The 25,198-nt window shown below is 40.4% G+C and overlaps 17 non-coding genes across 17 annotated transcripts; all 17 read left to right on the forward strand.

Moving 5' to 3' along the window:
* Positions 1-971: 971 nt before the first annotated feature.
* Positions 972-1,053, forward strand: trnal-uag (transfer RNA leucine (anticodon UAG)). The gene has a single exon. It is a non-coding gene; the product is annotated as a tRNA-Leu (tRNA).
* A 1,288-nt stretch (positions 1,054-2,341) lies between these two features.
* Positions 2,342-2,423, forward strand: trnal-uag (transfer RNA leucine (anticodon UAG)). Its single transcript has one exon. It is a non-coding gene; the product is annotated as a tRNA-Leu (tRNA).
* A 1,289-nt stretch (positions 2,424-3,712) lies between these two features.
* On the forward strand, positions 3,713-3,794 carry trnal-uag (transfer RNA leucine (anticodon UAG)). Its single transcript has one exon. It is a non-coding gene; the product is annotated as a tRNA-Leu (tRNA).
* A 1,289-nt stretch (positions 3,795-5,083) lies between these two features.
* On the forward strand, positions 5,084-5,165 carry trnal-uag (transfer RNA leucine (anticodon UAG)). The gene has a single exon. It is a non-coding gene; the product is annotated as a tRNA-Leu (tRNA).
* Positions 5,166-6,453: 1,288 nt separating this feature from the next.
* On the forward strand, positions 6,454-6,535 carry trnal-uag (transfer RNA leucine (anticodon UAG)). The gene has a single exon. It is a non-coding gene; the product is annotated as a tRNA-Leu (tRNA).
* A 1,289-nt stretch (positions 6,536-7,824) lies between these two features.
* Positions 7,825-7,906, forward strand: trnal-uag (transfer RNA leucine (anticodon UAG)). The gene has a single exon. It is a non-coding gene; the product is annotated as a tRNA-Leu (tRNA).
* A 1,289-nt stretch (positions 7,907-9,195) lies between these two features.
* trnal-uag (transfer RNA leucine (anticodon UAG)) lies at positions 9,196-9,277 on the forward strand. Its single transcript has one exon. It is a non-coding gene; the product is annotated as a tRNA-Leu (tRNA).
* A 1,289-nt stretch (positions 9,278-10,566) lies between these two features.
* trnal-uag (transfer RNA leucine (anticodon UAG)) lies at positions 10,567-10,648 on the forward strand. Its single transcript has one exon. It is a non-coding gene; the product is annotated as a tRNA-Leu (tRNA).
* A 1,289-nt stretch (positions 10,649-11,937) lies between these two features.
* On the forward strand, positions 11,938-12,019 carry trnal-uag (transfer RNA leucine (anticodon UAG)). The gene has a single exon. It is a non-coding gene; the product is annotated as a tRNA-Leu (tRNA).
* Positions 12,020-13,308: 1,289 nt separating this feature from the next.
* trnal-uag (transfer RNA leucine (anticodon UAG)) lies at positions 13,309-13,390 on the forward strand. The gene has a single exon. It is a non-coding gene; the product is annotated as a tRNA-Leu (tRNA).
* A 1,289-nt stretch (positions 13,391-14,679) lies between these two features.
* trnal-uag (transfer RNA leucine (anticodon UAG)) lies at positions 14,680-14,761 on the forward strand. Its single transcript has one exon. It is a non-coding gene; the product is annotated as a tRNA-Leu (tRNA).
* Positions 14,762-16,049: 1,288 nt separating this feature from the next.
* trnal-uag (transfer RNA leucine (anticodon UAG)) lies at positions 16,050-16,131 on the forward strand. The gene has a single exon. It is a non-coding gene; the product is annotated as a tRNA-Leu (tRNA).
* Positions 16,132-17,420: 1,289 nt separating this feature from the next.
* On the forward strand, positions 17,421-17,502 carry trnal-uag (transfer RNA leucine (anticodon UAG)). Its single transcript has one exon. It is a non-coding gene; the product is annotated as a tRNA-Leu (tRNA).
* A 1,290-nt stretch (positions 17,503-18,792) lies between these two features.
* trnal-uag (transfer RNA leucine (anticodon UAG)) lies at positions 18,793-18,874 on the forward strand. The gene has a single exon. It is a non-coding gene; the product is annotated as a tRNA-Leu (tRNA).
* Positions 18,875-20,163: 1,289 nt separating this feature from the next.
* Positions 20,164-20,245, forward strand: trnal-uag (transfer RNA leucine (anticodon UAG)). Its single transcript has one exon. It is a non-coding gene; the product is annotated as a tRNA-Leu (tRNA).
* A 1,289-nt stretch (positions 20,246-21,534) lies between these two features.
* On the forward strand, positions 21,535-21,616 carry trnal-uag (transfer RNA leucine (anticodon UAG)). Its single transcript has one exon. It is a non-coding gene; the product is annotated as a tRNA-Leu (tRNA).
* Positions 21,617-22,905: 1,289 nt separating this feature from the next.
* trnal-uag (transfer RNA leucine (anticodon UAG)) lies at positions 22,906-22,987 on the forward strand. Its single transcript has one exon. It is a non-coding gene; the product is annotated as a tRNA-Leu (tRNA).
* The last annotated feature ends 2,211 nt before the right edge of the window (positions 22,988-25,198 follow it).

The following is a 25,198-nucleotide window of genomic DNA, read 5'->3' on the forward strand; positions in this document are numbered from 1 at the left end:
GCAGGTGCGACACGAAAGTCAGAAATAGCAATATAATAAATGCCTTACCTTTGAAGATCTTCTTCTGTTGGCACTCCAAAAGGTCCAAGTTACATCACAAATGGTCCTTTTGTTCGATAAAGTCCTTCTTTATATCCATAAAAACTCTGTTTAGCTGGCACGCTTCATTCAATAATCCACCGGTTTCCCTCCTTCAAAATGCATACAAAATGAATCCCAAACGTTACCAATAAACTTATCCAAACAAGTCAAACAACGCTTATAATCAAACCTCAGGTACCCTAATAAGTAAAAAAACGATAAAATTTAAGACAGAGAATAGTATGTTCAATACTGGAGATAAATAACAAAGAACGCACTTTCACCCAAGCGCAATTGAAACCATACAGCCAAAATGGGAGTCACTTAGAAAAACTACAACTTCTAGCTCATTTTTCCAAAAACCAGCCTGAAAGTCTTTCTAAAGACTGTTGACATCTAGTGGAAGCCCTAGGAACTGCAATCTGGGAGGACTTTGCCTCATAATAAACATGAAAGCCATTGGAAACAGTGGAAGGCTGAATTTTTGGGGGGATGGTTTGTCCTCTGGGTTTTGCCTGCCATATGAGTTATGTTATACTCACAGACATAATTTTAACAGTTTTAGAACCTTTGGAGTATCTTCTATCCAAATCTACCAATTATATGCATATCCTAGCTTCTGGGCCTGAGTAACAGGCAGTTTACTTTGGGCGCACTTTTCTTCCGGACGTGAAAATACCGCCCCCTACCCAAGAGAGGTAAAAGGGCTCTATAAATGTGCTCTTCAGACATAGCAGCAAAACAAATAATGTTTTGAGACAGTAAGAAAAAGCAACATGATATAAATGAAGGATACAAAAGGAAAAATGAAAAAAGAAGAGACCGAAATTAATGGTATCTTAGCAGGCTTAGGTAACAGATGACAAAGTGTGGGACTTATGGCGGTGAGGGGTAGCGTGGCCGAGTGGTCTAAGGCGCTGGATTTAGGCTCCAGTCTCTCTGGAGGCGTGGGTTCGAATCCCATCGCTGCCATCCATTTTGTTGATTGTGCAAGTCTTCCGTGTGGTCATCTCTTGGGTCAATTCAAACTTTGGTAGCGTTTCGATATTCATTCAAGGGAAATTACACCGCTGCCATCTTTAGCACACCTCGCCCTGTGCTCTAGATGTAAATATATAAATATTTAGCATTCATGAAAATACAAGTATTATACATCAACATAAAGCTTAACTTCTTGTTAATCCAGCCACTGTGTCAGATTTCAAAAAGGCTTTACGGTGAAAGCACACCATGCGATTACCTGAGGACAGCGCCCCGCATACAAAAACATGAAAAACATTTTTCAACCAGGCAGGTGCGACACGAAAGTCAGAAATAGCAATATAATAAATGCCTTACCTTTGAAGATCTTCTTCTGTTGGCACTCCAAAAGGTCCCAGTTACATCACAAATGGTCCTTTTGTTCGATAAAGTCCTTCTTTATATCCATAAAAACTCTGTTTAGCTGGCACGCTTCATTCAATAATCCACCGGTTTCCCTCCTTCAAAATGCATACAAAATGAATCCCAAACGTTACCAATAAACTTATCCAAACAAGTCAAACAACGCTTATAATCAAACCTCAGGTACCCTAATAAGTAAAAAAACGATAAAATTTAAGACAGAGAATAGTATGTTCAATACTGGAGATAAATAACAAAGAACGCACTTTCACCCAAGCGCAATTGAAACCATACAGCCAAAATGGGAGTCACTTAGAAAAACTACAACTTCTAGCTCATTTTTCCAAAAACCAGCCTGAAAGTCTTTCTAAAGACTGTTGACATCTAGTGGAAGCCCTAGGAACTGCAATCTGGGAGGACTTTGCCTCATAATAAACATGAAAGCCATTGGAAACAGTGGAAGGCTGAATTTTTGGGGGGATGGTTTGTCCTCTGGGTTTTGCCTGCCATATGAGTTATGTTATACTCACAGACATAATTTTAACAGTTTTAGAACCTTTGGAGTATCTTCTATCCAAATCTACCAATTATATGCATATCCTAGCTTCTGGGCCTGAGTAACAGGCAGTTTACTTTGGGCGCACTTTTCTTCCGGACGTGAAAATACCGCCCCCTACCCAAGAGAGGTAAAAGGGCTCTATAAATGTGCTCTTCAGACATAGCAGCAAAACAAATAATGTGTTGAGACAGTAAGAAAAAGCAACATGATATAAATGAAGGATACAAAAGGAAAAAGGAAAAAAGAAGAGACCGAAATTAATGGTATCTTAGCAGGCTTAGGTAACAGATGACAAAGTGTGGGACTTATGGGGTGAGGGGTAGCGTGGCCGAGTGGTCTAAGGCGCTGGATTTAGGCTCCAGTCTCTCTGGAGGCGTGGGTTCGAATCCCATCGCTGCCATCCATTTTGTTGATTGTGCAAGTCTTCCGTGTGGTCATCTCTTGGGTCAATTCAAACGTTGGTAGCGTTTCGATATTCATTCAAGGGAAATTACACCGCTGCCATCTTTAGCACACCTCGCCCTGTGCTCTAGATGTAAATATATAAATATTTAGCATTCATGAAAATACAAGTATTATACATCAACATAAAGCTTAACTTCTTGTTAATCCAGCCACTGTGTCAGATTTCAAAAAGGCTTTACGGTGAAAGCACACCATGCGATTACCTGAGGACAGCGCCCCGCATACAAAAACATGAAAAACATTTTTCAACCAGGCAGGTGCGACACGAAAGTCAGAAATAGCAATATAATAAATGCCTTACCTTTGAAGATCTTCTTCTGTTGGCACTCCAAAAGGTCCCAGTTACATCACAAATGGTCCTTTTGTTCGATAAAGTCCTTCTTTATATCCATAAAAACTCTGTTTAGCTGGCACGCTTCATTCAATAATCCACCGGTTTCCCTCCTTCAAAATGCATACAAAATGAATCCCAAACGTTACCAATAAACTTATCCAAACAAGTCAAACAACGCTTATAATCAAACCTCAGGTACCCTAATAAGTAAAAAAACGATAAAATTTAAGACAGAGAATAGTATGTTCAATACTGGAGATAAATAACAAAGAACGTGCTTTCACCCAAGCGCAATTGAAACCATACAGCCAAAATGGGAGTCACTTAGAAAAACTACAACTTCTAGCTCATTTTTCCAAAAACCAGCCTGAAAGTCTTTCTAAAGACTGTTGACATCTAGTGGAAGCCCTAGGAACTGCAATCTGGGAGGACTTTGCCTCATAATAAACATGAAAGCCATTGGAAACAGTGGAAGGCTGAATTTTTGGGGGGATGGTTTGTCCTCTGGGTTTTGCCTGCCATATGAGTTATGTTATACTCACAGACATAATTTTAACAGTTTTAGAACCTTTGGAGTATCTTCTATCCAAATCTACCAATTATATGCATATCCTAGCTTCTGGGCCTGAGTAACAGGCAGTTTACTTTGGGCGCACTTTTCTTCCGGACGTGAAAATACCGCCCCCTACCCAAGAGAGGTAAAAGGGCTCTATAAATGTGCTCTTCAGACATAGCAGCAAAACAAATAATGTTTTGAGACAGTAAGAAAAAGCAACATGATATAAATGAAGGATACAAAAGGAAAAAGGAAAAAAGAAGAGACCGAAATTAATGGTATCTTAGCAGGCTTAGGTAACAGATGACAAAGTGTGGGACTTATGGCGGTGAGGGGTAGCGTGGCCGAGTGGTCTAAGGCGCTGGATTTAGGCTCCAGTCTCTCTGGAGGCGTGGGTTCGAATCCCATCGCTGCCATCCATTTTGTTGATTGTGCAAGTCTTCCGTGTGGTCATCTCTTGGGTCAATTCAAACTTTGGTAGCGTTTCGATATTCATTCAAGGGAAATTACACCGCTGCCATCTTTAGCACACCTCGCCCTGTGCTCTAGATGTAAATATATAAATATTTAGCATTCATGAAAATACAAGTATTATACATCAACATAAAGCTTAACTTCTTGTTAATCCAGCCACTGTGTCAGATTTCAAAAAGGCTTTACGGTGAAAGCACACCATGCGATTACCTGAGGACAGCGCCCCGCATACAAAAACATGAAAAACATTTTTCAACCAGGCAGGTGCGACACGAAAGTCAGAAATAGCAATATAATAAATGCCTTACCTTTGAAGATCTTCTTCTGTTGGCACTCCAAAAGGTCCCAGTTACATCACAAATGGTCCTTTTGTTCGATAAAGTCCTTCTTTATATCCATAAAAACTCTGTTTAGCTGGCACGCTTCATTCAATAATCCACCGGTTTCCCTCCTTCAAAATGCATACAAAATGAATCCCAAACGTTACCAATAAACTTATCCAAACAAGTCAAACAACGCTTATAATCAAACCTCAGGTACCCTAATAAGTAAAAAAACGATAAAATTTAAGACAGAGAATAGTATGTTCAATACTGGAGATAAATAACAAAGAACGCGCTTTCACCCAAGCGCAATTGAAACCATACAGCCAAAATGGGAGTCACTTAGAAAAACTACAACTTCTAGCTCATTTTTCCAAAAACCAGCCTGAAAGTCTTTCTAAAGACTGTTGACATCTAGTGGAAGCCCTAGGAACTGCAATCTGGGAGGACTTTGCCTCATAATAAACATGAAAGCCATTGGAAACAGTGGAAGGCTGAATTTTTGGGGGGATGGTTTGTCCTCTGGGTTTTGCCTGCCATATGAGTTATGTTATACTCACAGACATAATTTTAACAGTTTTAGAACCTTTGGAGTATCTTCTATCCAAATCTACCAATTATATGCATATCCTAGCTTCTGGGCCTGAGTAACAGGCAGTTTACTTTGGGCGCACTTTTCTTCCGGACGTGAAAATACCGCCCCCTACCCAAGAGAGGTAAAAGGGCTCTATAAATGTGCTCTTCAGACATAGCAGCAAAACAAATAATGTTTTGAGACAGTAAGAAAAAGCAACATGATATAAATGAAGGATACAAAAGGAAAAAGGAAAAAAGAAGAGACCGAAATTAATGGTATCTTAGCAGGCTTAGGTAACAGATGACAAAGTGTGGGACTTTTGGCGGTGAGGGGTAGCGTGGCCGAGTGGTCTAAGGCGCTGGATTTAGGCTCCAGTCTCTCTGGAGGCGTGGGTTCGAATCCCATCGCTGCCATCCATTTTGTTGATTGTGCAAGTCTTCCGTGTGGTCATCTCTTGGGTCAATTCAAACTTTGGTAGCGTTTCGATATTCATTCAAGGGAAATTACACCGCTGCCATCTTTAGCACACCTCGCCCTGTGCTCTAGATGTAAATATATAAATATTTAGCATTCATGAAAATACGAGTATTATACATCAACATAAAGCTTAACTTCTTGTTAATCCAGCCACTGTGTCAGATTTCAAAAAGGCTTTACGGTGAAAGCACACCATGCGATTACCTGAGGACAGCGCCCCGCATACAAAAACATGAAAAACATTTTTCAACCAGGCAGGTGCGACACGAAAGTCAGAAATAGCAATATAATAAATGCCTTACCTTTGAAGATCTTCTTCTGTTGGCACTCCAAAAGGTCCCAGTTACATCACAAATGGTCCTTTTGTTCGATAAAGTCCTTCTTTATATCCATAAAAACTCTGTTTAGCTGGCACGCTTCATTCAATAATCCACCGGTTTCCCTCCTTCAAAATGCATACAAAATGAATCCCAAACGTTACCAATAAACTTATCCAAACAAGTCAAACAACGCTTATAATCAAACCTCAGGTACCCTAATAAGTAAAAAAACGATAAAATTTAAGACAGAGAATAGTATGTTCAATACTGGAGATAAATAACAAAGAACGCGCTTTCACCCAAGCGCAATTGAAACCCTACAGCCAAAATGGGAGTCACTTAGAAAAACTACAACTTCTAGCTCATTTTTCCAAAAACCAGCCTGAAAGTCTTTCTAAAGACTGTTGACATCTAGTGGAAGCCCTAGGAACTGCAATCTGGGAGGACTTTGCCTCATAATAAACATGAAAGCCATTGGAAACAGTGGAAGGCTGAATTTTTGGGGGGATGGTTTGTCCTCTGGGTTTTGCCTGCCATATGAGTTATGTTATACTCACAGACATAATTTTAACAGTTTTAGAACCTTTGGAGTATCTTCTATCCAGATCTACCAATTATATGCATATCCTAGCTTCTGGGCCTGAGTAACAGGCAGTTTACTTTGGGCGCACTTTTCTTCCGGACGTGAAAATACCGCCCCCTACCCAAGAGAGGTAAAAGGGCTCTATAAATGTGCTCTTCAGACATAGCAGCAAAACAAATAATGTGTTGAGACAGTAAGAAAAAGCAACATGATATAAATGAAGGATACAAAAGGAAAAATGAAAAAAGAAGAGACCGAAATTAATGGTATCTTAGCAGGCTTAGGTAACAGATGACAAAGTGTGGGACTTATGGGGTGAAGGGTAGCGTGGCCGAGTGGTCTAAGGCGCTGGATTTAGGCTCCAGTCTCTCTGGAGGCGTGGGTTCGAATCCCATCGCTGCCATCCATTTTGTTGATTGTGCAAGTCTTCCGTGTGGTCATCTCTTGGGTCAATTCAAACTTTGGTAGCGTTTCGATATTCATTCAAGGGAAATTACACCGCTGCCATCTTTAGCACACCTCGCCCTGTGCTCTAGATGTAAATATATAAATATTTAGCATTCATGAAAATACAAGTATTATACATCAACATAAAGCTTAACTTCTTGTTAATCCAGCCACTGTGTCAGATTTCAAAAAGGCTTTACGGTGAAAGCACACCATGCGATTACCTGAGGACAGCGCCCCGCATACAAAAACATGAAAAACATTTTTCAACCAGGCAGGTGCGACACGAAAGTCAGAAATAGCAATATAATAAATGCCTTACCTTTGAAGATCTTCTTCTGTTGGCACTCCAAAAGGTCCCAGTTACATCACAAATGGTCCTTTTGTTCGATAAAGTCCTTCTTTATATCCATAAAAACTCTGTTTAGCTGGCACGCTTCATTCAATAATCCACCGGTTTCCCTCCTTCAAAATGCATACAAAATGAATCCCAAACGTTACCAATAAACTTATCCAAACAAGTCAAACAACGCTTATAATCAAACCTCAGGTACCCTAATAAGTAAAAAAACGATAAAATTTAAGACAGAGAATAGTATGTTCAATACTGGAGATAAATAACAAAGAACGCACTTTCACCCAAGCGCAATTGAAACCATACAGCCAAAATGGGAGTCACTTAGAAAAACTACAACTTCTAGCTCATTTTTCCAAAAACCAGCCTGAAAGTCTTTCTAAAGACTGTTGACATCTAGTGGAAGCCCTAGGAACTGCAATCTGGGAGGACTTTGCCTCATAATAAACATGAAAGCCATTGGAAACAGTGGAAGGCTGAATTTTTGGGGGGATGGTTTGTCCTCTGGGTTTTGCCTGCCATATGAGTTATGTTATACTCACAGACATAATTTTAACAGTTTTAGAACCTTTGGAGTATCTTCTATCCAAATCTACCAATTATATGCATATCCTAGCTTCTGGGCCTGAGTAACAGGCAGTTTACTTTGGGCGCACTTTTCTTCCGGACGTGAAAATACCGCCCCCTACCCAAGAGAGGTAAAAGGGCTCTATAAATGTGCTCTTCAGACATAGCAGCAAAACAAATAATGTGTTGAGACAGTAAGAAAAAGCAACATGATATAAATGAAGGATACAAAAGGAAAAAGGAAAAAAGAAGAGACCGAAATTAATGGTATCTTAGCAGGCTTAGGTAACAGATGACAAAGTGTGGGACTTATGGCGGTGAGGGGTAGCGTGGCCGAGTGGTCTAAGGCGCTGGATTTAGGCTCCAGTCTCTCTGGAGGCGTGGGTTCGAATCCCATCGCTGCCATCCATTTTGTTGATTGTGCAAGTCTTCCGTGTGGTCATCTCTTGGGTCAATTCAAACTTTGGTAGCGTTTCGATATTCATTCAAGGGAAATTACACCGCTGCCATCTTTAGCACACCTCGCCCTGTGCTCTAGATGTAAATATATAAATATTTAGCATTCATGAAAATACAAGTATTATACATCAACATAAAGCTTAACTTCTTGTTAATCCAGCCACTGTGTCAGATTTCAAAAAGGCTTTACGGTGAAAGCACACCATGCGATTACCTGAGGACAGCGCCCCGCATACAAAAACATGAAAAACATTTTTCAACCAGGCAGGTGCGACACGAAAGTCAGAAATAGCAATATAATAAATGCCTTACCTTTGAAGATCTTCTTCTGTTGGCACTCCAAAAGGTCCCAGTTACATCACAAATGGTCCTTTTGTTCGATAAAGTCCTTCTTTATATCCATAAAAACTCTGTTTAGCTGGCACGCTTCATTCAATAATCCACCGGTTTCCCTCCTTCAAAATGCATACAAAATGAATCCCAAACGTTACCAATAAACTTATCCAAACAAGTCAAACAACGCTTATAATCAAACCTCAGGTACCCTAATAAGTAAAAAAACGATAAAATTTAAGACAGAGAATAGTATGTTCAATACTGGAGATAAATAACAAAGAACGCGCTTTCACCCAAGCGCAATTGAAACCCTACAGCCAAAATGGGAGTCACTTAGAAAAACTACAACTTCTAGCTCATTTTTCCAAAAACCAGCCTGAAAGTCTTTCTAAAGACTGTTGACATCTAGTGGAAGCCCTAGGAACTGCAATCTGGGAGGACTTTGCCTCATAATAAACATGAAAGCCATTGGAAACAGTGGAAGGCTGAATTTTTGGGGGGATGGTTTGTCCTCTGGGTTTTGCCTGCCATATGAGTTATGTTATACTCACAGACATAATTTTAACAGTTTTAGAACCTTTGGAGTATCTTCTATCCAAATCTACCAATTATATGCATATCCTAGCTTCTGGGCCTGAGTAACAGGCAGTTTACTTTGGGCGCACTTTTCTTCCGGACGTGAAAATACCGCCCCCTACCCAAGAGAGGTAAAAGGGCTCTATAAATGTGCTCTTCAGACATAGCAGCAAAACAAATAATGTGTTGAGACAGTAAGAAAAAGCAACATGATATAAATGAAGGATACAAAAGGAAAAAGGAAAAAAGAAGAGACCGAAATTAATGGTATCTTAGCAGGCTTAGGTAACAGATGACAAAGTGTGGGACTTATGGCGGTGAGGGGTAGCGTGGCCGAGTGGTCTAAGGCGCTGGATTTAGGCTCCAGTCTCTCTGGAGGCGTGGGTTCGAATCCCATCGCTGCCATCCATTTTGTTGATTGTGCAAGTCTTCCGTGTGGTCATCTCTTGGGTCAATTCAAACTTTGGTAGCGTTTCGATATTCATTCAAGGGAAATTACACCGCTGCCATCTTTAGCACACCTCGCCCTGTGCTCTAGATGTAAATATATAAATATTTAGCATTCATGAAAATACAAGTATTATACATCAACATAAAGCTTAACTTCTTGTTAATCCAGCCACTGTGTCAGATTTCAAAAAGGCTTTACGGTGAAAGCACACCATGCGATTACCTGAGGACAGCGCCCCGCATACAAAAACATGAAAAACATTTTTCAACCAGGCAGGTGCGACACGAAAGTCAGAAATAGCAATATAATAAATGCCTTACCTTTGAAGATCTTCTTCTGTTGGCACTCCAAAAGGTCCCAGTTACATCACAAATGGTCCTTTTGTTCGATAAAGTCCTTCTTTATATCCATAAAAACTCTGTTTAGCTGGCACGCTTCATTCAATAATCCACCGGTTTCCCTCCTTCAAAATGCATACAAAATGAATCCCAAACGTTACCAATAAACTTATCCAAACAAGTCAAACAACGCTTATAATCAAACCTCAGGTACCCTAATAAGTAAAAAAACGATAAAATTTAAGACAGAGAATAGTATGTTCAATACTGGAGATAAATAACAAAGAACGCGCTTTCACCCAAGCGCAATTGAAACCCTACAGCCAAAATGGGAGTCACTTAGAAAAACTACAACTTCTAGCTCATTTTTCCAAAAACCAGCCTGAAAGTCTTTCTAAAGACTGTTGACATCTAGTGGAAGCCCTAGGAACTGCAATCTGGGAGGACTTTGCCTCATAATAAACATGAAAGCCATTGGAAACAGTGGAAGGCTGAATTTTTGGGGGGATGGTTTGTCCTCTGGGTTTTGCCTGCCATATGAGTTATGTTATACTCACAGACATAATTTTAACAGTTTTAGAACCTTTGGAGTATCTTCTATCCAAATCTACCAATTATATGCATATCCTAGCTTCTGGGCCTGAGTAACAGGCAGTTTACTTTGGGCGCACTTTTCTTCCGGACGTGAAAATACCGCCCCCTACCCAAGAGAGGTAAAAGGGCTCTATAAATGTGCTCTTCAGACATAGCAGCAAAACAAATAATGTGTTGAGACAGTAAGAAAAAGCAACATGATATAAATGAAGGATACAAAAGGAAAAAGGAAAAAAGAAGAGACCGAAATTAATGGTATCTTAGCAGGCTTAGGTAACAGATGACAAAGTGTGGAACTTTTGGCGGTGAAGGGTAGCGTGGCCGAGTGGTCTAAGGCGCTGGATTTAGGCTCCAGTCTCTCTGGAGGCGTGGGTTCGAATCCCATCGCTGCCATCCATTTTGTTGATTGTGCAAGTCTTCCGTGTGGTCATCTCTTGGGTCAATTCAAACTTTGGTAGCGTTTCGATATTCATTCAAGGGAAATTACACCGCTGCCATCTTTAGCACACCTCGCCCTGTGCTCTAGATGTAAATATATAAATATTTAGCATTCATGAAAATACAAGTATTATACATCAACATAAAGCTTAACTTCTTGTTAATCCAGCCACTGTGTCAGATTTCAAAAAGGCTTTACGGTGAAAGCACACCATGCGATTACCTGAGGACAGCGCCCCGCATACAAAAACATGAAAAACATTTTTCAACCAGGCAGGTGCGACACGAAAGTCAGAAATAGCAATATAATAAATGCCTTACCTTTGAAGATCTTCTTCTGTTGGCACTCCAAAAGGTCCCAGTTACATCACAAATGGTCCTTTTGTTCGATAAAGTCCTTCTTTATATCCATAAAAACTCTGTTTAGCTGGCACGCTTCATTCAATAATCCACCGGTTTCCCTCCTTCAAAATGCATACAAAATGAATCCCAAACGTTACCAATAAACTTATCCAAACAAGTCAAACAACGCTTATAATCAAACCTCAGGTACCCTAATAAGTAAAAAAACGATAAAATTTAAGACAGAGAATAGTATGTTCAATACTGGAGATAAATAACAAAGAACGTGCTTTCACCCAAGCGCAATTGAAACCCTACAGCCAAAATGGGAGTCACTTAGAAAAACTACAACTTCTAGCTCATTTTTCCAAAAACCAGCCTGAAAGTCTTTCTAAAGACTGCTGACATCTAGTGGAAGCCCTAGGAACTGCAATCTGGGAGGACTTTGCCTCATAATAAACATGAAAGCCATTGGAAACAGTGGAAGGCTGAATTTTTGGGGGGATGGTTTGTCCTCTGGGTTTTGCCTGCCATATGAGTTATGTTATACTCACAGACATAATTTTAACAGTTTTAGAACCTTTGGAGTATCTTCTATCCAAATCTACCAATTATATGCATATCCTAGCTTCTGGGCCTGAGTAACAGGCAGTTTACTTTGGGCGCACTTTTCTTCCGGACGTGAAAATACCGCCCCCTACCCAAGAGAGGTAAAAGGGCTCTATAAATGTGCTCTTCAGACATAGCAGCAAAACAAATAATGTGTTGAGACAGTAAGAAAAAGCAACATGATATAAATGAAGGATACAAAAGGAAAAAGGAAAAAAGAAGAGACCGAAATTAATGGTATCTTAGCAGGCTTAGGTAACAGATGACAAAGTGTGGAACTTTTGGCGGTGAAGGGTAGCGTGGCCGAGTGGTCTAAGGCGCTGGATTTAGGCTCCAGTCTCTCTGGAGGCGTGGGTTCGAATCCCATCGCTGCCATCCATTTTGTTGATTGTGCAAGTCTTCCGTGTGGTCATCTCTTGGGTCAATTCAAACTTTGGTAGCGTTTCGATATTCATTCAAGGGAAATTACACCGCTGCCATCTTTAGCACACCTCGCCCTGTGCTCTAGATGTAAATATATAAATATTTAGCATTCATGAAAATACAAGTATTATACATCAACATAAAGCTTAACTTCTTGTTAATCCAGCCACTGTGTCAGATTTCAAAAAGGCTTTACGGTGAAAGCACACCATGCGATTACCTGAGGACAGCGCCCCGCATACAAAAACATGAAAAACATTTTTCAACCAGGCAGGTGCGACACGAAAGTCAGAAATAGCAATATAATAAATGCCTTACCTTTGAAGATCTTCTTCTGTTGGCACTCCAAAAGGTCCCAGTTACATCACAAATGGTCCTTTTGTTCGATAAAGTCCTTCTTTATATCCATAAAAACTCTGTTTAGCTGGCACGCTTCATTCAATAATCCACCGGTTTCCCTCCTTCAAAATGCATACAAAATGAATCCCAAACGTTACCAATAAACTTATCCAAACAAGTCAAACAACGCTTATAATCAAACCTCAGGTACCCTAATAAGTAAAAAAACGATAAAATTTAAGACAGAGAATAGTATGTTCAATACTGGAGATAAATAACAAAGAACGCGCTTTCACCCAAGCGCAATTGAAACCCTACAGCCAAAATGGGAGTCACTTAGAAAAACTACAACTTCTAGCTCATTTTTCCAAAAACCAGCCTGAAAGTCTTTCTAAAGACTGTTGACATCTAGTGGAAGCCCTAGGAACTGCAATCTGGGAGGACTTTGCCTCATAATAAACATGAAAGCCATTGGAAACAGTGGAAGGCTGAATTTTTGGGGGGATGGTTTGTCCTCTGGGTTTTGCCTGCCATATGAGTTATGTTATACTCACAGACATAATTTTAACAGTTTTAGAACCTTTGGAGTATCTTCTATCCAAATCTACCAATTATATGCATATCCTAGCTTCTGGGCCTGAGTAACAGGCAGTTTACTTTGGGCGCACTTTTCTTCCGGACGTGAAAATACCGCCCCCTACCCAAGAGAGGTAAAAGGGCTCTATAAATGTGCTCTTCAGACATAGCAGCAAAACAAATAATGTGTTGAGACAGTAAGAAAAAGCAACATGATATAAATGAAGGATACAAAAGGAAAAAGGAAAAAAGAAGAGACCGAAATTAATGGTATCTTAGCAGGCTTAGGTAACAGATGACAAAGTGTGGAACTTTTGGCGGTGAAGGGTAGCGTGGCCGAGTGGTCTAAGGCGCTGGATTTAGGCTCCAGTCTCTCTGGAGGCGTGGGTTCGAATCCCATCGCTGCCATCCATTTTGTTGATTGTGCAAGTCTTCCGTGTGGTCATCTCTTGGGTCAATTCAAACTTTGGTAGCGTTTCGATATTCATTCAAGGGAAATTACACCGCTGCCATCTTTAGCACACCTCGCCCTGTGCTCTAGATGTAAATATATAAATATTTAGCATTCATGAAAATACAAGTATTATACATCAACATAAAGCTTAACTTCTTGTTAATCCAGCCACTGTGTCAGATTTCAAAAAGGCTTTACGGTGAAAGCACACCATGCGATTACCTGAGGACAGCGCCCCGCATACAAAAACATGAAAAACATTTTTCAACCAGGCAGGTGCGACACGAAAGTCAGAAATAGCAATATAATAAATGCCTTACCTTTGAAGATCTTCTTCTGTTGGCACTCCAAAAGGTCCCAGTTACATCACAAATGGTCCTTTTGTTCGATAAAGTCCTTCTTTATATCCATAAAAACTCTGTTTAGCTGGCACGCTTCATTCAATAATCCACCGGTTTCCCTCCTTCAAAATGCATACAAAATGAATCCCAAACGTTACCAATAAACTTATCCAAACAAGTCAAACAACGCTTATAATCAAACCTCAGGTACCCTAATAAGTAAAAAAACGATAAAATTTAAGACAGAGAATAGTATGTTCAATACTGGAGATAAATAACAAAGAACGCGCTTTCACCCAAGCGCAATTGAAACCCTACAGCCAAAATGGGAGTCACTTAGAAAAACTACAACTTCTAGCTCATTTTTCCAAAAACCAGCCTGAAAGTCTTTCTAAAGACTGTTGACATCTAGTGGAAGCCCTAGGAACTGCAATCTGGGAGGACTTTGCCTCATAATAAACATGAAAGCCATTGGAAACAGTGGAAGGCTGAATTTTTGGGGGGATGGTTTGTCCTCTGGGTTTTGCCTGCCATATGAGTTATGTTATACTCACAGACATAATTTTAACAGTTTTAGAACCTTTGGAGTATCTTCTATCCAAATCTACCAATTATATGCATATCCTAGCTTCTGGGCCTGAGTAACAGGCAGTTTACTTTGGGCGCACTTTTCTTCCGGACGTGAAAATACCGCCCCCTACCCAAGAGAGGTAAAAGGGCTCTATAAATGTGCTCTTCAGACATAGCAGCAAAACAAATAATGTGTTGAGACAGTAAGAAAAAGCAACATGATATAAATGAAGGATACAAAAGGAAAAAGGAAAAAAGAAGAGACCGAAATTAATGGTATCTTAGCAGGCTTAGGTAACAGATGACAAAGTGTGGAACTTTTGGCGGTGAAGGGTAGCGTGGCCGAGTGGTCTAAGGCGCTGGATTTAGGCTCCAGTCTCTCTGGAGGCGTGGGTTCGAATCCCATCGCTGCCATCCATTTTGTTGATTGTGCAAGTCTTCCGTGTGGTCATCTCTTGGGTCAATTCAAACTTTGGTAGCGTTTCGATATTCATTCAAGGGAAATTACACCGCTGCCATCTTTAGCACACCTCGCCCTGTGCTCTAGATGTAAATATATAAATATTTAGCATTCATGAAAATACAAGTATTATACATCAACATAAAGCTTAACTTCTTGTTAATCCAGCCACTGTGTCAGATTTCAAAAAGGCTTTACGGTGAAAGCACACCATGCGATTACCTGAGGACAGCGCCCCGCATACAAAAACATGAAAAACATTTTTCAACCAGGCAGGTGCGACACGAAAGTCAGAAATAGCAATATAATAAATGCCTTACCTTTGAAGATCTTCTTCTGTTGGCACTCCAAAAGGTCCCAGTTACATCACAAATGGTCCTTTTGTTCGATAAAGTCCTTCTTTATATCCATAAAAACTCTGTTTAGCTGGCACGCTTCATTCAATAATCCACCGGTTTCCCTCCTTCAAAATGCATACAAAATGAATCCCAAACGTTACCAATAAACTTATCCAAACAAGTCAAACAACGCTTATAATCAAACCTCAGGTACCCTAATAAGTAAAAAAACGATAAAATTTAAGACAGAGAATAGTATGTTCAATACTGGAGATAAATAACAAAGAACGCGCTTTCACCCAAGCGCAATTGAAACCCTACAGCCAAAATGGGAGTCACTTAGAAAAACTACAACTTCTAGCTCATTTTTCCAAAAACCAGCCTGAAAGTCTTTCTAAAGACTGTTGACATCTAGTGGAAGCCCTAGGAACTGCAATCTGGGAGGACTTTGCCTCATAATAAACATGAAAGCCATTGGAAACAGTGGAAGGCTGAATTTTTGGGGGGATGGTTTGTCCTCTGGGTTTTGCCTGCCATATGAGTTATGTTATACTCACAGACATAATTTTAACAGTTTTAGAACCTTTGGAGTATCTTCTATCCAAATCTACCAATTATATGCATATCCTAGCTTCTGGGCCTGAGTAACAGGCAGTTTACTTTGGGCGCACTTTTCTTCCGGACGTGAAAATACCGCCCCCTACCCAAGAGAGGTAAAAGGGCTCTATAAATGTGCTCTTCAGACATAGCAGCAAAACAAATAATGTGTTGAGACAGTAAGAAAAAGCAACATGATATAAATGAAGGATACAAAAGGAAAAAGGAAAAAAGAAGAGACCGAAATTAATGGTATCTTAGCAGGCTTAGGTAACAGATGACAAAGTGTGGAACTTTTGCGGTGAAGGGTAGCGTGGCCGAGTGGTCTAAGGCGCTGGATTTAGGCTCCAGTCTCTCTGGAGGCGTGGGTTCGAATCCCATCGCTGCCATCCATTTTGTTGATTGTGCAAGTCTTCCGTGTGGTCATCTCTTGGGTCAATTCAAACTTTGGTAGCGTTTCGATATTCATTCAAGGGAAATTACACCGCTGCCATCTTTAGCACACCTCGCCCTGTGCTCTAGATGTAAATATATAAATATTTAGCATTCATGAAAATACAAGTATTATACATCAACATAAAGCTTAACTTCTTGTTAATCCAGCCACTGTGTCAGATTTCAAAAAGGCTTTACGGTGAAAGCACACCATGCGATTACCTGAGGACAGCGCCCCGCATACAAAAACATGAAAAACATTTTTCAACCAGGCAGGTGCGACACGAAAGTCAGAAATAGCAATATAATAAATGCCTTACCTTTGAAGATCTTCTTCTGTTGGCACTCCAAAAGGTCCCAGTTACATCACAAATGGTCCTTTTGTTCGATAAAGTCCTTCTTTATATCCATAAAAACTCTGTTTAGCTGGCACGCTTCATTCAATAATCCACCGGTTTCCCTCCTTCAAAATGCATACAAAATGAATCCCAAACGTTACCAATAAACTTATCCAAACAAGTCAAACAACGCTTATAATCAAACCTCAGGTACCCTAATAAGTAAAAAAACGATAAAATTTAAGACAGAGAATAGTATGTTCAATACTGGAGATAAATAACAAAGAACGCGCTTTCACCCAAGCGCAATTGAAACCCTACAGCCAAAATGGGAGTCACTTAGAAAAACTACAACTTCTAGCTCATTTTTCCAAAAACCAGCCTGAAAGTCTTTCTAAAGACTGTTGACATCTAGTGGAAGCCCTAGGAACTGCAATCTGGGAGGACTTTGCCTCATAATAAACATGAAAGCCATTGGAAACAGTGGAAGGCTGAATTTTTGGGGGGATGGTTTGTCCTCTGGGTTTTGCCTGCCATATGAGTTATGTTATACTCACAGACATAATTTTAACAGTTTTAGAACCTTTGGAGTATCTTCTATCCAAATCTACCAATTATATGCATATCCTAGCTTCTGGGCCTGAGTAACAGGCAGTTTACTTTGGGCGCACTTTTCTTCCGGACGTGAAAATACCGCCCCCTACCCAAGAGAGGTAAAAGGGCTCTATAAATGTGCTCTTCAGACATAGCAGCAAAACAAATAATGTGTTGAGACAGTAAGAAAAAGCAACATGATATAAATGAAGGATACAAAAGGAAAAATGAAAAAAGAAGAGACCGAAATTAATGGTATCTTAGCAGGCTTAGGTAACAGATGACAAAGTGTGGAACTTTTGGCGGTGAAGGGTAGCGTGGCCGAGTGGTCTAAGGCGCTGGATTTAGGCTCCAGTCTCTCTGGAGGCGTGGGTTCGAATCCCATCGCTGCCATCCAATTTGTTGATTGTGCAAGTCTTCCGTGTGGTCATCTCTTGGGTCAATTCAAACTTTGGTAGCGTTTCGATATTCATTCAAGGGAAATTACACCGCTGCCATCTTTAGCACACCTCGCCCTGTGCTCTAGATGTAAATATATAAATATTTAGCATTCATGAAAATACAAGTATTATACATCAACATAAAGCTTAACTTCTTGTTAATCCAGCCACTGTGTCAGATTTCAAAAAGGCTTTACGGTGAAAGCACACCATGCGATTACCTGAGGACAGCGCCCCGCATACAAAAACATGAAAAACATTTTTCAACCAGGCAGGTGCGACACGAAAGTCAGAAATAGCAATATAATAAATGCCTTACCTTTGAAGATCTTCTTCTGTTGGCACTCCAAAAGGTCCCAGTTACATCACAAATGGTCCTTTTGTTCGATAAAGTCCTTCTTTATATCCATAAAAACTCTGTTTAGCTGGCACGCTTCATTCAATAATCCACCGGTTTCCCTCCTTCAAAATGCATACAAAATGAATCCCAAACGTTACCAATAAACTTCTCCAAACAAGTCAAACAACGCTTATAATCAAACCTCAGGTACCCTAATAAGTAAAAAAAACGATAAAATTTAAGACAGAGAATAGTATGTTCAATACTGGAGATAAATAACAAAGAACGCGCTTTCACCCAAGCGCAATTGAAACCCTACAGCCAAAATGGGAGCCACTTAGAAAAACTACAACTTCTAGCTCATTTTTCCAGAAACCAGCCTGAAAGTCTTTCTAAAGACTGTTGACATCTAGTGGAAGCCCTAGGAATTGCAATCTGGGAGGACTTTGCCTCATAATAAACATGAAAGCCATTGGAAACAGTGGAAGGCTGAATTTTTGGGGGGATGGTTTGTCCTCTGGGTTTTGCCTGCCATATCAGTTCTGTTATACTCACAGACATAATTTTAACAGTTTTAGAACCTTTAGAGTATCTTCTATCCAAATCTACCAATTGTATGCATATCCTAGCTTCTGGGCCTGAGTAACAGGCAGTTTACTTTGGGCGCACTTTTCTTCTGGACGTGAAAATACCGCCCCCTACCCAAGAGAGGTTAAAGGGCTCTATAAATGTGCTCTTCAGACATAGCAGCAAAACAAATAATGTGTTGAGACAGTAAGAAAAAGCAACATGATATAAATGAAGGATACAAAAGGAAAAATGAAAAAAGAAGAGACCGAAATTAATGGTATCTTAGCAGGCTTAGGTAACAGATGACAAAGTGTGGAACTTTTGGCGGTGAAGGGTAGCGTGGCCGAGTGGTCTAAGGCGCTGGATTTAGGCTCCAGTCTCTCTGGAGGCGTGGGTTCGAATCCCATCGCTGCCATCCATTTTGTTGATTGTGCAAGTCTTCCGTGTGGTCATCTCTTGGGTCAATTCAAACTTTGGTAGCGTTTCGATATTCATTCAAGGGAAATTACACCGCTGCCATCTTTAGCACACCTCGCCCTGTGCTCTAGATGTAAATATATAAATATTTAGCATTCATGAAAATACAAGTATTATACATCAACATAAAGCTTAACTTCTTGTTAATCCAGCCACTGTGTCAGATTTCAAAAAGGCTTTACGGTGAAAGCACACCATGCGATTACCTGAGGACAGCGCCCCGCATACAAAAACATGAAAAACATTTTTCAACCAGGCAGGTGCGACACGAAAGTCAGAAATAGCAATATAATAAATGCCTTACCTTTGAAGATCTTCTTCTGTTGGCACTCCAAAAGGTCCCAGTTACATCACAAATGGTCCTTTTGTTCGATAAAGTCCTTCTTTATATCCATAAAAACTCTGTTTAGCTGGCACGCTTCATTCAATAATCCACCGGTTTCCCTCCTTCAAAATGCATACAAAATGAATCCCAAACGTTACCAATAAACTTATCCAAACAAGTCAAACAACGCTTATAATCAAACCTCAGGTACCCTAATAAGTAAAAAAACGATAAAATTTAAGACAGAGAATAGTATGTTCAATACTGGAGATAAATAACAAAGAACGTGCTTTCACCCAAGCGCAATTGAAACCCTACAGCCAAAATGGGAGTCACTTAGAAAAACTACAACTTCTAGCTCATTTTTCCAAAAACCAGCCTGAAAGTCTTTCTAAAGACTGTTGACATCTAGTGGAAGCCCTAGGAACTGCAATCTGGGAGGACTTTGCCTCATAATAAACATGAAAGCCATTGGAAACAGTGGAAGGCTGAATTTTTTGGGGGATGGTTTGTCCTCTGGGTTTTGTCTGCCATATGAGTTATGTTATACTCACAGACATAATTTTAACAGTTTTAGAACCTTTGGAGTATCTTCTATCCAAATCTACCAATTATATGCATATCCTAGCTTCTGGGCCTGAGTAACAGGCAGTTTACTTTGGGCGCACTTTTCTTCCGGACGTGAAAATACCGCCCCCTACCCAAGAGAGGTAAAAGGGCTCTATAAATGTGCTCTTCAGACATAGCAGCAAAACAAATAATGTGTTGAGACAGTAAGAAAAAGCAACATGATATAAATGAAGGATACAAAAGGAAAAATGAAAAAAGAAGAGACCGAAATTAATGGTATCTTAGCAGGCTTAGGTAACAGATGACAAAGTGTGGAACTTTTGGCGGTGAAGGGTAGCGTGGCCGAGTGGTCTAAGGCGCTGGATTTAGGCTCCAGTCTCTCTGGAGGCGTGGGTTCGAATCCCATCGCTGCCATCCATTTTGTTGATTGTGCAAGTCTTCCGTGTGGTCATCTCTTGGGTCAATTCAAACTTTGGTAGCGTTTCGATATTCATTCAAGGGAAATTACACCGCTGCCATCTTTAGCACACCTCGCCCTGTGCTCTAGATGTAAATATATAAATATTTAGCATTCATGAAAATACAAGTATTATACATCAACATAAAGCTTAACTTCTTGTTAATCCAGCCACTGTGTCAGATTTCAAAAAGGCTTTACGGTGAAAGCACACCATGCGATTACCTGAGGACAGCGCCCCGCATACAAAAACATGAAAAACATTTTTCAACCAGGCAGGTGCGACACGAAAGTCAGAAATAGCAATATAATAAATGCCTTACCTTTGAAGATCTTCTTCTGTTGGCACTCCAAAAGGTCCCAGTTACATCACAAATGGTCCTTTTGTTCGATAAAGTCCTTCTTTATATCCATAAAAACTCTGTTTAGCTGGCACGCTTCATTCAATAATCCACCGGTTTCCCTCCTTCAAAATGCATACAAAATGAATCCCAAACGTTACCAATAAACTTATCCAAACAAGTCAAACAACGCTTATAATCAAACCTCAGGTACCCTAATAAGTAAAAAAACGATAAAATTTAAGACAGAGAATAGTATGTTCAATACTGGAGATAAATAACAAAGAACGCGCTTTCACCCAAGCGCAATTGAAACCCTACAGCCAAAATGGGAGTCACTTAGAAAAACTACAACTTCTAGCTCATTTTTCCAAAAACCAGCCTGAAAGTCTTTCTAAAGACTGTTGACATCTAGTGGAAGCCCTAGGAACTGCAATCTGGGAGGACTTTGCCTCATAATAAACATGAAAGCCATTGGAAACAGTGGAAGGCTGAATTTTTGGGGGGATGGTTTGTCCTCTGGGTTTTGCCTGCCATATGAGTTATGTTATACTCACAGACATAATTTTAACAGTTTTAGAACCTTTGGAGTATCTTCTATCCAAATCTACCAATTATATGCATATCCTAGCTTCTGGGCCTGAGTAACAGGCAGTTTACTTTGGGCGCACTTTTCTTCCGGACGTGAAAATACCGCCCCCTACCCAAGAGAGGTAAAAGGGCTCTATAAATGTGCTCTTCAGACATAGCAGCAAAACAAATAATGTGTTGAGACAGTAAGAAAAAGCAACATGATATAGATGAAGGATACAAAAGGAAAAAGGAAAAAAGAAGAGACCGAAATTAATGGTATCTTAGCAGGCTTAGGTAACAGATGACAAAGTGTGGGACTTTTGGCGGTGAAGGGTAGCGTGGCCGAGTGGTCTAAGGCGCTGGATTTAGGCTCCAGTCTCTCTGGAGGCGTGGGTTCGAATCCCATCGCTGCCATCCATTTTGTTGATTGTGCAAGTCTTCCGTGTGGTCATCTCTTGGGTCAATTCAAACTTTGGTAGCGTTTCGATATTCATTCAAGGGAAATTACACCGCTGCCATCTTTAGCACACCTCGCCCTGTGCTCTAGATGTAAATATATAAATATTTAGCATTCATGAAAATACAAGTATTATACATCAACATAAAGCTTAACTTCTTGTTAATCCAGCCACTGTGTCAGATTTCAAAAAGGCTTTACGGTGAAAGCACACCATGCGATTACCTGAGGACAGCGCCCCGCATACAAAAACATGAAAAACATTTTTCAACCAGGCAGGTGCGACACGAAAGTCAGAAATAGCAATATAATAAATGCCTTACCTTTGAAGATCTTCTTCTGTTGGCACTCCAAAAGGTCCCAGTTACATCACAAATGGTCCTTTTGTTCGATAAAGTCCTTCTTTATATCCATAAAAACTCTGTTTAGCTGGCACGCTTCATTCAATAATCCACCGGTTTCCCTCCTTCAAAATGCATACAAAATGAATCCCAAACGTTACCAATAAACTTATCCAAACAAGTCAAACAACGCTTATAATCAAACCTCAGGTACCCTAATAAGTAAAAAAACGATAAAATTTAAGACAGAGAATAGTATGTTCAATACTGGAGATAAATAACAAAGAACGCGCTTTCACCCAAGCGCAATTGAAACCCTACAGCCAAAATGGGAGTCACTTAGAAAAACTACAACTTCTAGCTCATTTTTCCAAAAACCAGCCTGAAAGTCTTTCTAAAGACTGTTGACATCTAGTGGAAGCCCTAGGAACTGCAATCTGGGAGGACTTTGCCTCATAATAAACATGAAAGCCATTGGAAACAGTGGAAGGCTGAATTTTTGGGGGGATGGTTTGTCCTCTGGGTTTTGCCTGCCATATGAGTTATGTTATACTCACAGACATAATTTTAACAGTTTTAGAACCTTTGGAGTATCTTCTATCCAAATCTACCAATTATATGCATATCCTAGCTTCTGGGCCTGAGTAACAGGCAGTTTACTTTGGGCGCACTTTTCTTCCGGACGTGAAAATACCGCCCCCTACCCAAGAGAGGTAAAAGGGCTCTATAAATGTGCTCTTCAGACATAGCAGCAAAACAAATAATGTGTTGAGACAGTAAGAAAAAGCAACATGATATAAATGAAGGATACAAAAGCAAAAAGGAAAAAAAAAGATACCGAAATTAATGGTATCTTAGCAGGCTTAGGTAACAGAGGACAAAGTGTGGGACTTTTGGCGGTGAAGGGTAGCGTGGCCGAGTGGTCTAAGGCGCTGGGTTTAGGCTCCGGTCTCTCTGGAGGCGTGGGTTCGAATCCCATCGCAGCCACCCATTTTGTTGTTTGTGCAAGTCTTCCGTGTGGTCATCTCTTGGGTCAATTCAAACTTTGGTAGCGTTTCGATATTCATTCAAGGGAAATTACACCGCTGCCATCTTTAGCACACCTCGCCCTGTGCTCTAGATGTAAATATATAAATATTTAGCATTCATGAAAATACAAGTATTATACATCAACATAAAGCTTAACTTCTTGTAAGGTAAGGAAATTCATTAGGCCCTAATCTATGGATTTCTCATGACTGGGAATAGTGTTGGTCCCAGATACCTTAAAAAAAGTAGGGGCATGGATTAGAAAACCAGTCAATATCTGGCGTTGATATTGGCAGGAACTGGAACACGCTGCCGTACACGTCGATCCAGGGCATTCCAAACATACTCAATGGGTGACGTCTGGTGAGTATGCAGGCCATGGAAAAACGGAGGCATTTTCAGCTTCCAGATATTGTGTACAAATCCTTTTGACATGGGGCCGTGCATTATTATGCTGAAACATGAGCGATGGTGGCGGAAGAATGGCACGACAATGGGCTTCAGGATCTCGTCACGGTATCTCTGTGCATTCAAATTGCCATCGATAAAATCCAGATGTGTTCGTTGTCAGTAGTTTATACTACAACCCCGCTGCCACAATGGGGCACTCTGTTCACAATGTTGACATCAGCAAACCTCTTGCACACACGACACCATACACACTGTCTGCCATCTGCCTGATACAGTTGAAACCGGGATTCATCAAGAGCAAACTTCTCAAGCGTGTCAGTGGCCATCGAAGGTGAGCATTTGCCCACTGAAGTTGGTCATGATGCCGAACTGCAGTCAGGTCAAGATCCTGGTGACGACGATGAGCTTCCCTGAGACGTTTCTGACAGTTTGTGCCAAAATTATTTGGTTGTGCAAACCCACAGATTCATCAACTGTCCGGGTGGCTAGTCTCAGACGATCTCGCAGGTGAAGAAGCCAGATGTGGAGGTCCTGGGCTGGTGTGGTTACACGTGGTCTGCGGTTGTGAGCCCGGCTGGATGTACTGCCAAATTCTCTAAAACGACTTTGGAGGCAGCTTAAGTTAGAAAAATGTACATTCAATTCTATGGCAACAGCTCTGGTCAACATTCCTGCAGTCAGCATGCCAATTGCACGCTCCCTCAAAACTTGAGACATCTGTGGCATTGAGGTGTGTGACAAAACTGCACTTTTTAGAGTGGCCTTTTATTGTCCCCAGCACAAGGTGCACCTGTGTAATGATGATAATAATCATGCTGTTTAATCAGCTTCTTGATATGCCACACCTGTCAGATGGATGGATTATCTTGGAAAAGGATAAATGCTCACTAACAGTGATGTAAACAAATTTGAGAGAAATAAGCTTTTTGTTTGTATGGACATTTTTGGGGATCTTTTATTTCAGCTCATGAAACATGGGACCAACACTTTACATGTTGCGTTTACATTTTGTTCACTATATTTTAGGAGCTTTATTCTCTCACTGTAAATAATATAAGGAAATAGTTGCCATGATCATGACTGGGAACCGGCCTCAAGGCTAACACAGACTCTCCCTGCTCAAAACAGCAATCTACTGCACGTATGGTTTTTGTGCTCTAGGGTCAGACAGCCTCACAGCAACATGTACCATACTGGCATTCCTACGGTATCTGTTTAGTTTCATATTGAAAATACAGAAGTCTCCTTTGGGACCACGTTTCTGAAACGGCAACTTAAATATAAGATACTGACATACATGTGGTTCCCCATAAAATGTTTTAAAGATGGGACTGTCAGTGTAAAGACCCATGTCTTCATGGCCAACAGAAAGGCCAACAGAAAATGAACTTCAAGGGCTGATATTGCTTATTCATAAATTATTGTTAGTCAATGGACAACTTTTTTCATTTGACTTTTTCTTTGCATCACTTATTCAGGGCTTTACGGAGTGTTTCCTATGCCCTATGACCCTCGAACTCAACTCTGGACCTTGAAGCCAGTTCCACTGAATTTGTTCATTGTTCAACTCTAATATAAGGTGAATGCACCAATTTGCACCAATTTGCACCAATTTGTAAGTTGCTCTGGATAAGAGCGTCTGCTAAATGACTTAAATGTAAATGTAAATCAGGGAGTGATACTATAACACCCTCTAAAGGAGCAAAACTGCATCACAGTGGAGAGGTTGTGTGCGACAAACCTGTGCATTGAAACTGT

The sequence above is a fragment of the Salvelinus alpinus genome, chromosome 18 (genome assembly GCF_045679555.1).
Source record: "Salvelinus alpinus chromosome 18, SLU_Salpinus.1, whole genome shotgun sequence".
NCBI lineage: Eukaryota > Metazoa > Chordata > Actinopteri > Salmoniformes > Salmonidae > Salvelinus > Salvelinus alpinus.